Below are 13,335 nucleotides of genomic sequence, written 5' to 3' on the forward strand. Positions count from 1 at the left end.
TGAAGAATATTGCTTCCAAATATTTTCATGTCTTATTTAAAATCATGATCCACTATTAAATGAAGGTCACTATTTAGAAATTCTGCTTTGATTTGATCACTATATATATGTGTGTGTGTGTGTGTGTATGTATTATATATATATATATGTATATACATACATAGTACATATATATAAAGAGAGAAAGAGCCATAGTATAGTAATATAAGAAGAAAACACTCATTGACATAAAAAACAAGAAGTTTATTTAGATCAGTCACTAAGTGGTTATTATATATTAACTAGAGATTATGAAGTAGTCAGAAAAACCTGGTATAAACAGTATAAATGAATATGTATGTTTATGTATTGATGTACAGTTTAAATGGTGTTACAGTACACAAAGGGATAAAGCTCCCCATAGATTCATAGATTATCTAACAAAACTCCAATGCCAGATCCAGGAAACCTCCTTTTGAGTGATTAGCCAGGAAAGTCCAAGAGACTCCCAAAACAATATAGGCCATTGTCATTGCCCTTGTTTGCTTCCTAGAACTTGAAGATAAGACTCTATTACTTTGGGGCCATTTACCTTGGACTCGGGACTCATGGGAATCAAGTTAGAACTGACCTGGAAACCTCCTCCCTGTGGACTGGCTTGCATACTATAGGAAGGTGCTACATAAGCTGAAACTGCCCAAGAATAAAAGCACTCAGCACTCCAACTGAGCTATAAGGCTACAGCCTGGAGCAATGACCAGCCCAACAAGGTGGCTCCAAAGTGCAATAGTAGTGCTGTTGTTTTGGGGATAACCAGCAGCTGCTGGACTTAACAACCCCCAACAGGGTCATGCTTGGTACTGGCAACCTACCCAGCTGCCTGTGGCTGTCTGGGTCATAGATTCTAGAGAAGAGTCTACTGTTGCTATTTTCCTAAACCATTATAATATCTAACTGGATTTCTAAATTCTTATCCTTCTACACACAGACCAGTGTAGCTCTCACCCATAACCAAAGAAGCTTCTTTTTGTAGCAGATAGAAGCTACCTCTGAGTCCTACAACCCACCAAAATACAGGGAAATCAGGGATGGCATAGTGCCCACATACAACTGGAAAATTTTTATAAAAAAAAAAAGGAAAGAAAACATCCTATACCTCACAAGGCTCAGGGAATGGTTTGGAATAAGGGATAATGGACAAGAAGATTCTAAGAGCCAGAGGACTGGGCCATCTATTGTGTGGTGGTGTATTATAAACATGAGAGGAAAACATGACCCATGAAGTCTCAATAATATGATTGCCTTACAAAGACCTCCATAATGACAGCTCCTCTTGACATGCCACCGTGGGCAGAGGAGACTTCACAAGATCTCACCTGTTGATGAAAAGCTACAGAAAATTAAAGGCTGCTGAGAAAGAGATTGAGTTTTCTCCAGGGATAAGCTCCCTGACATGTTATTCAATCTCAAGTGACCAATCCTAAACACGTGTATAAACAAGCAACATTTGGACTCAGTATGTTGTATATTTGCAGCAATAAAAGGTAAAGAGGAAGAAGTCATGAATTGGAGAGGGAGTGGGGGATATGGGAGGAACCAGATGGAGCAAAAGAGGGGTACAAATGATGAAAATTGAGACTCATGTATGAAATTCTAAAATAAAGCAATAAAATAAACACCACAAAAATCAAATACAAAGGTCAGGGCCAGACAACCTCAGTGTAGGTCCAAATGGTTAACAAACAGAAAATGTTTCCTCTGACTGTTAAAGAAGATGGTAAATGAAAAAAAGTTGTCAGGCATTTATTGTACATTTATTTTAGAAAATAAAGAAAAACTCAGTGCTGAAGAATACATGATCAAATTGACTTTCTCTTTTGATAGATTTTTTTTTCTGAGTAAATTTCTCTTAGTAATTTGTAGAGATGTTTTCTAACACAATAAAATGACTTTAAGGAGCTTATCATCAGCTCAATTATACCTTTAGACTCTCGCTACAGTTTCAGATGGTTCAATCGAACATGTGAAATGTTCTTCGGATTTCTAAATGTGGTCTAAAAACTTGAAAAAATAATGACATTATTTTGTTTATGCAAAACAAAATACAAAGTTGCTGTGTAACATGACATCTCTGTTATGGTGACAAATGATTCTTTTGTTTCTCTAGTTCACTCTGTATTTTCTAATCTGTATGGTGAACACATATTTCTAATTTTAATCAAGGAAATAGAACTGCTGATCTTTGCAAGTTATTTTATTCAAATATTTCCTAAGGTAGACTTTTAAGAGGATAAAAATATATTTTAGGGGGAAGGAATGCCCTCACATTACTGTTGATAATTATATCACAGGAATAAGATACCTGATTTTCTAAGGTAGTTTTATAAATAGGTGCTTATTAAACACAAAATACATATGCTGAGGACAGGGACCATTTCAGGGATGATCTTTATGTAGTGGTAGCCTAGCAATGTTGGATTTCTATACCATGTTCATGAATTTGTTGACTGAAGAGCTAGGTGGAAGAAAGCACACAGCCTTTCCACACACTGTGGCCACACACACTAAGGGGATGCTTGAGGTCTTGCTTCTTTCAATGACATGATTAGTGATAATGTGAGATATTTTTCTATCTTCATGGAAGGACATCATGTCACAGGGGATCACCTGAACTTGTTTCTGACCTCTTGTTTTCATTTGGACCTCACCAATCTACATACTGAAGTTTTCATGCCATAGTGATCTTTCCTGTTTTCCAACAAATCCCAAGATTTCCTTGTCCCCATTTCATTGCTCCAGCAACAGCGACCCCACAGTGTCATGAGTTGATATCTTAAGAGAGTAATGTTGGTAGAAAACAATTCACTGAAAAGCCTATTCTCAAGAGGTATAGAAGATTAGTATAATAATTTGACCCTATTGCTTCTCTAGATATCATGCAATAATTAATTCAAATGTGAAATAGACTATGTGCTTGGCAGTGATGATGCAGTGTAAGTGTGATTATATTGAATTGTCCGCATAAAGGCAGCAGTCCTACAATCTACAGAATTGTCTATAGTTGCAGCTACACTGCAGGACACTGCAGGATTGTCTCATCCTCTGACAAAGTCTCTTCAGAAGACAACACTTGGGAAACTCCCAGCCTCTGAACAGGACTAAGGTAGAGCAAGGGTATTGGCTCTCCATTGCTCTGGGAAGGGTTATGTTTGGCATGTCCTTTATCACCTCATCTAGAGCCTCCATACCCTGATGGTTCCTTGCCTACTGCATCTTTAGATTGCAGCTCTGCTGGCTCTTCCTCCAGCCTGCACCAGAGGCTTAACTAACTCCTACCTTACACACACACACACACACACACACACACACACACACATACACACACATATTGGAGCCTTCTGCCATCTCCAGTTTGCTTTGACTTTATTTAGACCTAAACTACTAGGAGAAAATGGTGTATACCTCTTACCTCTCATTCCCTCCTCAAGATGTACTATTATTTCAGGTCTTCTTGAAGGGACTGCATAATCGAATTAAGCACCTGACCCCCTTTGTCTCGACAGTGCTTACTTATTTTCCTTTCCAAGTTTTAATTTTATAAGGTTTAGCCTATATGATCTATCTCTTTATTTGCCAAATGGCATGTGCAGAGTAATAAAAATGATGAATAAAGATCCCTTTAATGTCTTTGTTTCCAATGCTTTTCTTTCCCATTCCTTCCATTTTTCAGTTCTGCTGGAGGGGCAAATCACTCAAGAACACTCCTTTTCCCATTTTTGCCTGGCACGTCTGCATCGGTGCAAGCCTACAGGACTTTCCTTCCTGCTGACGCAAGGGTCTGATGAGAGGAAAGTAGAATAAAGAAATGACACCAGGTCCCAGGTGTCCTACAGCGTAGGAAAGTAGATGTGTCTTCCATTTGGATGACGAAGCAGAAGTAGCAGTTTGTGTCTTCTAGAAAATTATGTATTCACTCAAAATTTATGCACCACAAGGCTGTCAGGGATAAGGTGTGCTCAGAACTGAATAAAGCCTTCCCTCCTTCGTTGAGCTCATTTTTAGCCAACGGGATCAGCATGTTTTCTGTCTGTTGTGTAGTCAGGCTACCTAAAAAAGCCACACTCTAATTAGAAATCTCCTTGCTTTTTTTTTAAAAAAAAGCTAGTGACAGCACATGTATTTACAATTAGATATGCAAGAGCCCACCTCCATCCTATTCCCCTCACAGAAAGTCACACTCGACCATTCTGAAGACTGACTCCAAACAAACAAAATTAAGGAGGCAACTCAGAGTGTAGGCTCACGAGGCTCCTATGGGTATTTCTCTCAAGTTTGCGTGGTCCTGCCTACATGTCTGAACAGTCCATGACTGATGCATACTTCCTTCTGGTCTGGGTGAAGCTTGGAAGACAACTGTTAGCATTTCCTCTCCAAAGCTTAAGTCAAGAACATTAGTATTTCTGAGGAAAAGATGTCAGTTTTTTCATAGTTCATGCCTTTTTTCAAAGCTGGAAGCCATTAATTCTCTTGAATGCAAGTTTGCGAAATGTGGCTTGGAAAGTTACATAAAAACTGGAAAAAAATATGCTTTTGGGTATAGTCTTAACTTCTCCCCCATGTCTGGAGGAGGCCTACATTTCATCTGTGAAAATGACATCAGCTTTGCCGCTAAACTTTGCTTGGACTCTCTTTTCCCAAGTTCAAAAGAGAAGTTTGGGTGACAAAGTGGACAGGACTTTTCTTCTCTGTGGTTGAGCTCCTGAGGTAAGTTCTAAAGTTTCCCAGGGAGAACAATTTTTCTACAGTAAATGTTGACACTTCCAGGGTAGTCACAAGAAGTTTTAACACATTCTCCAAGCCCAGGTCTTCCCAGCTAGTCCCCATTACCTGGCTGGGACCTCCTCCCAACCCCAGAAAACTTCTGCCAAGCAATCCCAGGTCACATAAGCCAGAATGGGTGAATGACCTCCTACCAGCAGAAATATACCCCTCCCTGGATTCTGTCCCCCATGACCTTTCAAAAGGCTACCACCATCCCAGCTTGTTCATAGCTCTGCTGCTGCTAGGTCCTTCCCCAAACCCCAGCAGAATAGATTAGACAAAAAAGTTCCCTTGCCTTATAATATCCAAAACACTAAACATACAGAATAAAGAAAGAATATTAAAAGCTGCAAAGAAAAAGGCAAAGTAACATATAAATGCAGACCTATCAGAATTACACCTGACTTCTCAGTGGAAACTCTAAAAGCCAGAAGAGCTGGACAGTTCTCTTGAAAACTCTAAAAGCCAGAAGAGCTGGACAGTTCTCTTGAAGACTCTAAGAGACCATACATGCCAGTAAAGACTACTATAATCCTCAAAACATTCAATTACTGTAGATGAAAAAAACAAGATATTTCATTACAAAGTCATATTTAATCACTATTTACCCACAAACCCATCTCTACAGAAGGTACTACAAGAAAAACTCCAACCCAAAGAAGTTACCTACACCCAAAAAAACACAGCCAATAGCAAATCCCAATCAGAGAAAAACACACATGTGCATGCATACACCACTACCACCACCAAAAATAACAAAAGGCATCAACAATCACTTGTCATTAATATCCATCAATATCAATGGACTCAATTTGCCAATAAAAAAACCAGGCTGGGGCTGGATAGATAACTAAGCAGTTAAGAGCACTGCCTGGTCCATTCAGAGGTAGTGGGTTCAATTCCCAACATCCACATGGCAGCTCACAAAATGACACAGAGTACCAAAATGGACACACACACACACACAAAAAAAACAGGATTAATCCTTCTGCTGCATACAAGAAACACACCTCAGCATCAAAGAAAGACATTCATTACGTCAGAGTAAAGGTTGGAAAGAGATTTTTCAACCAAATGGACTAAAGGAGCAAACTGGAGTAGCTATCCTAATATCTAACAAAATAGACTTCAAAGCAAAATTAATCAAGAGATGGAAAGGAACATTTCAAATTCATCAAAGGAAAAATCCACCAAGATGATGTCTCAATTCTGAACAACTATGCCCAAATGCAAGGGCACCCACATTTGCATAAGAAGTATTACTAAAGTCAAAATTGTACATTGAACCCCACACATTAATTGAGGGAAACTTCAACACTTCACTCTCACCAATGGACAGGTCATCCAGACAGAAACTAAACCGAAAAATAATGGAACTAACAGTCATTATGGCTTAAATGGAACAAACTTATCTACAGAACATTTCACTTAAACAGAAAAGAATATACCTTTTCTCAACACCTCATAGAACCTCCTCCAAAACACATACTCGGTAGCAAAGAAAGTTCTCACAGCCAAAAAAATAAATAAATAAATAAGCCCCTGTATCTTATCATATCATCATGGATTAAACAATAATGTTTAATTAATTTAAACATTAATTAATAACATTAATTAAATGTTATGTTAATTTAATAATGTTAAACAATTGTTCAACAATTGGAGTTGAACAATAACACAAACTATAGAAAGTTGACAAACTCATGAAAACTGAACAACTCTCAATTGAATTACCACTGAGTAAAGGAAGAAATTAAAGAATTCCTGGAATTCAATGAAAATAAATACACAATATTTCCAAACCTATGGGACACAATGAAAGCAGTGCTAAGAGGACAGTTCACAGCACTAAGTGCCTTTATAAAGAATTTGGAGAATTTTTTACTAGTAATTTAACAGAACACCTTAAAGAACTAGAACAAAAAGAACCAAACACACTCAAGAGGAGTATAAGGCAGGAAATAATCAAATTGAGGTCTGAAATCAATAAAATAGAAACAGAGACAATTATACAAAGAATCACTGAGGATTCATGTGATTTAACATGGGAATTTAATAACATGGGAATTAGAAAAAGACAAGATCTCCTGAGTAAATTGGGAGCATGGGTACCTTGAAGGAGGGTTGAAGGGCAGGGGAGGGAGGGAGGGGAACAGAGAAAATGTTGAGCTCAAAAAAATAAATGAATAAATGAATAAAAAACCTAAAATATCCCAAAGACAAAAACAAAACAAAAGAGTTCTTTCTTTGAGAAAATTGATAAGACAGACACTTATACAAACTAATTAAAAGACAGAGAAATATTATCCACATTAACAAAATCAAAAATAAAAAGGGGGACATAACAACAGACACCGAGGAAAACCAGACAATCATTAGGTCATAGTTAAAAAGTCTGTACTCCACAAAATTGGAAAATCTAAAAGAAATAAACAAAATTCTTGATATTGTGTACTAAAATTAAACCAAGATCAGATTACCAATTTAGACAGACCTATAACCTTTAAGGAAATAGAAGCAGTCATTAAAGGTTTCCCAAGCAAGAAAAGCCAGGGCCAGATGATTTCCAGAGCAGAGTTATATCAGACTTTCAAAGAAAAGCTAATACCAGTACTCCTCAAATTATTCAACAAAATAGAAACAGGAAGAACATTGCCAAATACTTTCTATGAGGCCACAGTTACCCTGATACCCAAGCCACACAAAGACTCAACAAAGAAAGAATTACAGACCAATTTTTCTCATGAATATTGATGTAAAAAAATACTCAATAACATACTGGCAAACCGAATCCAAGAACACATCAAATAATCATCCACCATGATCAAGTTGGCTTCATCCCAGAGATGCAGAGATGGTTCAACCTATGAAAATTTGTCAACGTAATCCACCATATAAACAAAGTGAAAGAAAAAAATCTATGTGATCATCTCATTAGATGTTGAAAAGCTTTTGACAAAGTCTAATACCCCTTCATGTCAAAAGTCTTGGAGATATCAGGGATACAAGGACCATACATAAATATAATAAAAAATATACAGCAAGCTGACAGTCATCATCAAATTAAATAAAGAGAAACTCAAAGCAATTCTACTAAATTTAGGAATAAGACAAGGCTGTCCACTCGCTCCATATCTATTCAATACAGTACTTGAAGCTCTAAGTTTTGCTATGTGCAGATAACATGTTATTATACATAAGAAAACCCAAGAATTCTACCAGGGCTTCCAGAAAAATAACTGGATATTAAAGTAGCTTAAATAACCAGTATTTGTCTTATATACAAATAATAAAAGGTCTGAGAAAGAAACCAGAGAAACAACACCCTTCATAATAGCCCCAAACAATATTAAGTATCTTGCAGTAACTTTAACCAAACAACTGAAAGACCATTATGGCAAGAATTTCAAGTCTTTGAAGAAATAAATAGGAGAAAATATCAGAAGATGGAAAAATCTCCTGTGCTCATGCATCAGTAGGACTAACATAGTAAAAATGGCCGTCTTACTAAAAGCAATCTACAGATTCAATGAAATCCCCATCAAAATTCCAACACAATTCCATACAGACCTTGAAAGAACAATACTCAATTTTATATGGAAAAAACAAAAAACTCAGGATAGCTAAAACAATCCTGTATAATAAAAATAAATTCCAGAGGTGTCACCATCCCTGATTTCAAGATTTACTATAGAAATAAAGTAATATATACAGTATCGTGTTGGTTTCAAAGCAGACATATTGATCAATAGAATTGAATTGAAGTCCCAGACATAAATCCACATACCTATGGATACTTTCTTTCTGACAAAGAAGCAAAAACTATACAATGGAGGAAAGAAAACATCTTCAACAAATGGTGCTGGCATAATTGTATGTTGACATGTAGAAGAATGCAAGTAGATCCATATCTATTAACCTGAATAAGACTCAAGTCCAAGTAGATCAAAGACCTCAACAGAAATCCAGTTACACTGAACCTGACAGAAGAGAAGGTAGGAAGAAGCCATTGGCACAGAAGACCACTTCCTGAGGAGAACACAGTAGTACAGACACTAAGAATGACAATTAATAAACAGGACCTCATAAAACAGAAAAGTTTCTTTAAGGCAAAAGACACAGCACGTAAGACAAAACAACAGCCTACAGAATGGGAAAAGATCTTCATCAACCCCACATCTGACAGAGGTTTGATGTTAAAATATATCAAGAATTCAAGAAACTAGACATCAAAACCACAAATAATCCATTTAAAAAAATGGAGTACTGACCTAAACAGAGAATTCTCAACAGAGGAATTTCAAATGGCTGAGAAACATTTAAAGAAAAGTTCATCATCCTCAGCCATCAAGGAAATGTAAATCAAAAAGACTCTGAGGTTCCACATTACACTTGTCAGAATGGCTAAGATCAAAAACACAAATGACAGCTCAGGCTGGCCAGAATGTAAAGCAAGGGAAAACTCTTCCATTGCCGGTGGAGGTGAAAACTTATACAGTCATTTTGGAAATTAATACTGTGATTTCTCAGAAAATTGGAAATCAATCTGCCTCAACTCAGCAATACAACTCTTGGTCATATACTCAATGATTGTGGCTCAAACATGCCACAAGGACACTTGCTCAACTATGTTCTTAGCGGCATTATTTGTATAGCTAGAACCTGGAAACAACATAGATGCTCCTGACCTGAGAACAGACAACAAAAATGTGATACATTTACACAATGGAGTATTATTCAGCTGTTTAAAACAATGACATCTTGAAATTTAAAGACACATGGATTGAATTAAAAAAAAATCATCTAGAGTGAGGTAATCCAGACCCGGAAAGATACTTATAGGGTGGTAACATACTGTGAAATGTCAGTCTGTGTTAAATCATACCAACTACAAAATGGAACCCTGCTATAGGCTGGGTAATTATGAATACACTTCCACTTTACACAGTTGTTTGGAAGGATTCTGTGAAACTTCCTTACTGCACAAAGTTGTCAAGGATCCTCGGTCACAATCATCATGCTAACAGTATTGATGCTTCCTGAAGTTTTCAGATTTTTCTCATACAAAATCCCTTTACACAGCACTCTGACTACCTGCTAGAAAGCTGGAAAGCACATGGACATCAGGAAAATTCTTCCAACTGGTTTAGAGAGAGAAGCCCAGGAACATAGCATAAATACAAGGCAGCCCACGCTCTGACGCTGTCCTCGGTCCCAGGAGGTACTCTGAATGTGCTTGCAGTGGCCAGCATGGAAGCATCCAGGAACACAGAGAACTGAACACTTTTATGATATTTCTAGGCTTGCAGTTCACATCACTCACCAGTTTTCGAGCTCCAACTAATGTCACTGTGACTTTGGTCAGACAGTACATAATTGGTTCTCAAGGCCAGACTTGGATGTCATTTGATAAAAACAAAGCTTAGAAACCCTTTCTGTTCTTCCCTATGGCTCGTACCTTCTTGGGTTGCTCACTCTAAGCCACATGGAAGAATTTCCAAGATGCCTGTACCTTCCTTTTACTAACTAAGCCATAAGCTTTGCTTTTCCAGATTTCTCCTGTTGGTAGTGAGGGCAGTATATCAAGGGATTTTGCATCAGAAAAATAAAGAGAATATTTATTTTTGTCATATGGTCTCATTACTTTTAGGGCATTTTGGAGAAGAATGAGCATGACGACCATTGCGTGCATGTCTTTGCACAAATTTTCCAATTCATGTACTTATGCGCTTTAAGATAATTTATTCTTCTGTGAGAATCACTTTTCAGATAACTCAATGTGAAATTTTGAAAGAAAACCCTATTTAGGTGCCCCATTTAGAACCAAGCATGCCATTTTCGCCTATTCTCAAACTGGCAGCTAATTGTTCTTGTGTGGAAGGGTTATTTCCTTCAGTGATGTAGCCACAGGTAAACTGCTCAAGTGAACGGTCCCAACCCACACTCAGGCAAGAAACTCTAACTGAACTCAGAGAATCACACACAAAAAGAAGACAGAGAAGTAGGAGGACTACTGACTTGTTGGGAAGAAGGATTTCAATAGGAGAGGAAGCCAATGGAGCAAATGACTAAAATTCATTACTTAAACATACGAAACATTAAACAATAAAAAGAAACTCATTAAGAGTGTCATCAAATTGCCAAACCTTCGTTCTGGGCTAATCCCTCTCATGGCCTATTTATAGAATTGCTATAGATGCTGTGATACTTTAGAATAGATAATTTAGTTTCACAGATGTCGTACAATATAGATTTTTTAAACAATAGCATTAGATAAAGGGAAAACATTCAAAATGCCAACTAATGATCTAAAGGGAAGGTGGGATTCCGGAATTCCTTGGGATTTTAAGGAGAAACCAGGTGCGACAGGAAAGTGATCATCTGAAGTTTTGATATGTCTTGGCATCTGTCTTGGAGAACGAGTCCCAAGCGACTGGGTTTGACTAATAGAGAGAGGGTAAAAAGTCATTAATGCAGCAGTCAGCAGGTGAATTCATTTTAATATTGTTCAATAGGGGCTATCCTCTCTTTGGGGGAGTCTACCTGTCACTATTTGAGAAGCACCCGATCTTCTGACTTGGAGGGCTGTCCTATGACTAAAGGGACTATGACGAAACCCTTTGAACGTTTACAGATAGAGCAGCTGTGGTCTTGTCACCATAGTCAGGTGCTCAGTAGCCTGTCATCCTGTGCCTGGTCATTGCCTCCTAGACTCCTGACTGTGGTCCATCATAGATTCCTGCCCTCAGTGATCAGCATTGCTGGGACCATTCTGTGTGTAGAACATCCATAATCCTTATTTATCACTCATGCATGGCCATTCTCATGAAGGAAAAAAGTCACTTCAACAAACCCATAGAAGAATAGCTAAAAACCCCTTAGAGTGGTTAATGCCAATATGGGGTTCTTTTGATAAAAATGGGGTGTTAGACAAATTTTAGACGTTCCCATATCTATGGCTTTAACAAAGAATACTTTCAAAGACTTTCTAAATGTATGTATTTATTTAAGGGCATGAGATCTCCACCTAGGAATATGAGAGCCCTTAATACGAAATTAGCCCCACCCCACTGCCTTGACTCACAGAACACTGTCCCAAAAACCAGAGTCCTCTGACTCATAGCAAGACATCTTCCTCCAGGAAACGGCTTGTTTTCGCCCTGGACACTCAGCCCCAATACTCTGGACTGACTGAGCAAATGGTCTGTCACTGATTCTCCCACACAATGTTCTTTACAAACACCCTCAAAGAAATAGAAATAAACAAAAAAGTCCTAGGATTTCTGCGCAGCCTTTGCATCAAACTGCCAAGCTTTCAAATAGTTAAGTTGAGCAGTTTACTTAGAAAGGCTGACAAATTTGCTTCACTTCAAAATATCATTAACACCAATAACACATTTGCCCAAGCCTATTTCTAAGTTGTAAAAAAAAAGATTGCTACAGATTAAGACCCTTGATATAATGCTATAAGCTCCCAACAATGGTGTCTTTTATAGTGAAGAGCCACTGCAGACACAAATTGCCCTCTTTCCTGCACCTTCTTCACAAAAATCAATATTAAAGTAGTAGCAGCCTTAACTCCCCCCATACACTATATCAGAAGAAAACCACCGCCAAGCTTAGGACAGTTTAGGTCAATAAAGAATCAATACCGTGGTTGAATCTGTAGAAAGATAAAAGACTTGGAACTCTCTACACGGGGACCCATTGTTTTCTCCCCATTCTCTACGGCAGCAAAGGAGCATCACTTGGTGTGTGTGTGTGTGTGTGTGTGTGTGTGTGTGTGTGTGTGTGTGCTGAGGGTGGGGTGAGGGCAGCCTTATCTTTTTTAAGGTTAATGTGCGTTAAGTGTTGGTGAAAAGTAAAGGGGTGAGTACATCAAGAGAAAAAGATGCGAACACTTTTTCCTGTTAGATGCTATTCTGGTTTATTCTCTGGTCCCTTTCAGGGGTAATGGGCAGGAGGGATAAGGGATGGGCAAGGGCAAGGGCCAGGCAGACGTACAGGGGTAATGGCCAGGCAGGCGTACAGGGGTAAGGGCAAGGCAGGGCTAAGGGATGGGCAGGGATAAAAGCCAGGCAGAGGTAAGGGCTGGGCAAGGGTAAGGGCTGGCAGGGGTAAATGGCCAACAGGGGTAAGCAGTGGGCAAGGATAAGGGATGTGCAGTGATAAGGACTGTGCAGGGGTAAGGAATAGGCAGGGGTCAGGAATGGACAGGGGTAATGGATGGCGGGGGTAAGGGATAGATGATGGACGGGAATAAGGGGTGAACAGGGGTAAGGGCTTGGCACCGGTAAGGAATGGGCAAGGGTAAGGGATAGACCTGGGTCAGAGATGAGCAGGGGTAAGTGATGGGCAGAGGGAAAAGGTTGGTGGGGTCAGCAGTGGGCATGGGTAAGGAGTGTGGATAGGGAAGGGGTGGGCAGGGGTAAGGGCTGGACAGGAGTATGGGATGGGCAGGGGTAAGGAGTGTGGATAGGGAAGGGGTGGGCAGGGGTAAAGCGCAGACAGAAAGGAGCCTTTCATACATAATCA

The sequence above is a fragment of the Myodes glareolus genome, chromosome 8 (genome assembly GCF_982192425.1).
Source record: "Myodes glareolus chromosome 8, mMyoGla1.1, whole genome shotgun sequence".
In the NCBI taxonomy this organism is placed as follows: Eukaryota; Metazoa; Chordata; class Mammalia; order Rodentia; family Cricetidae; genus Myodes; species Myodes glareolus.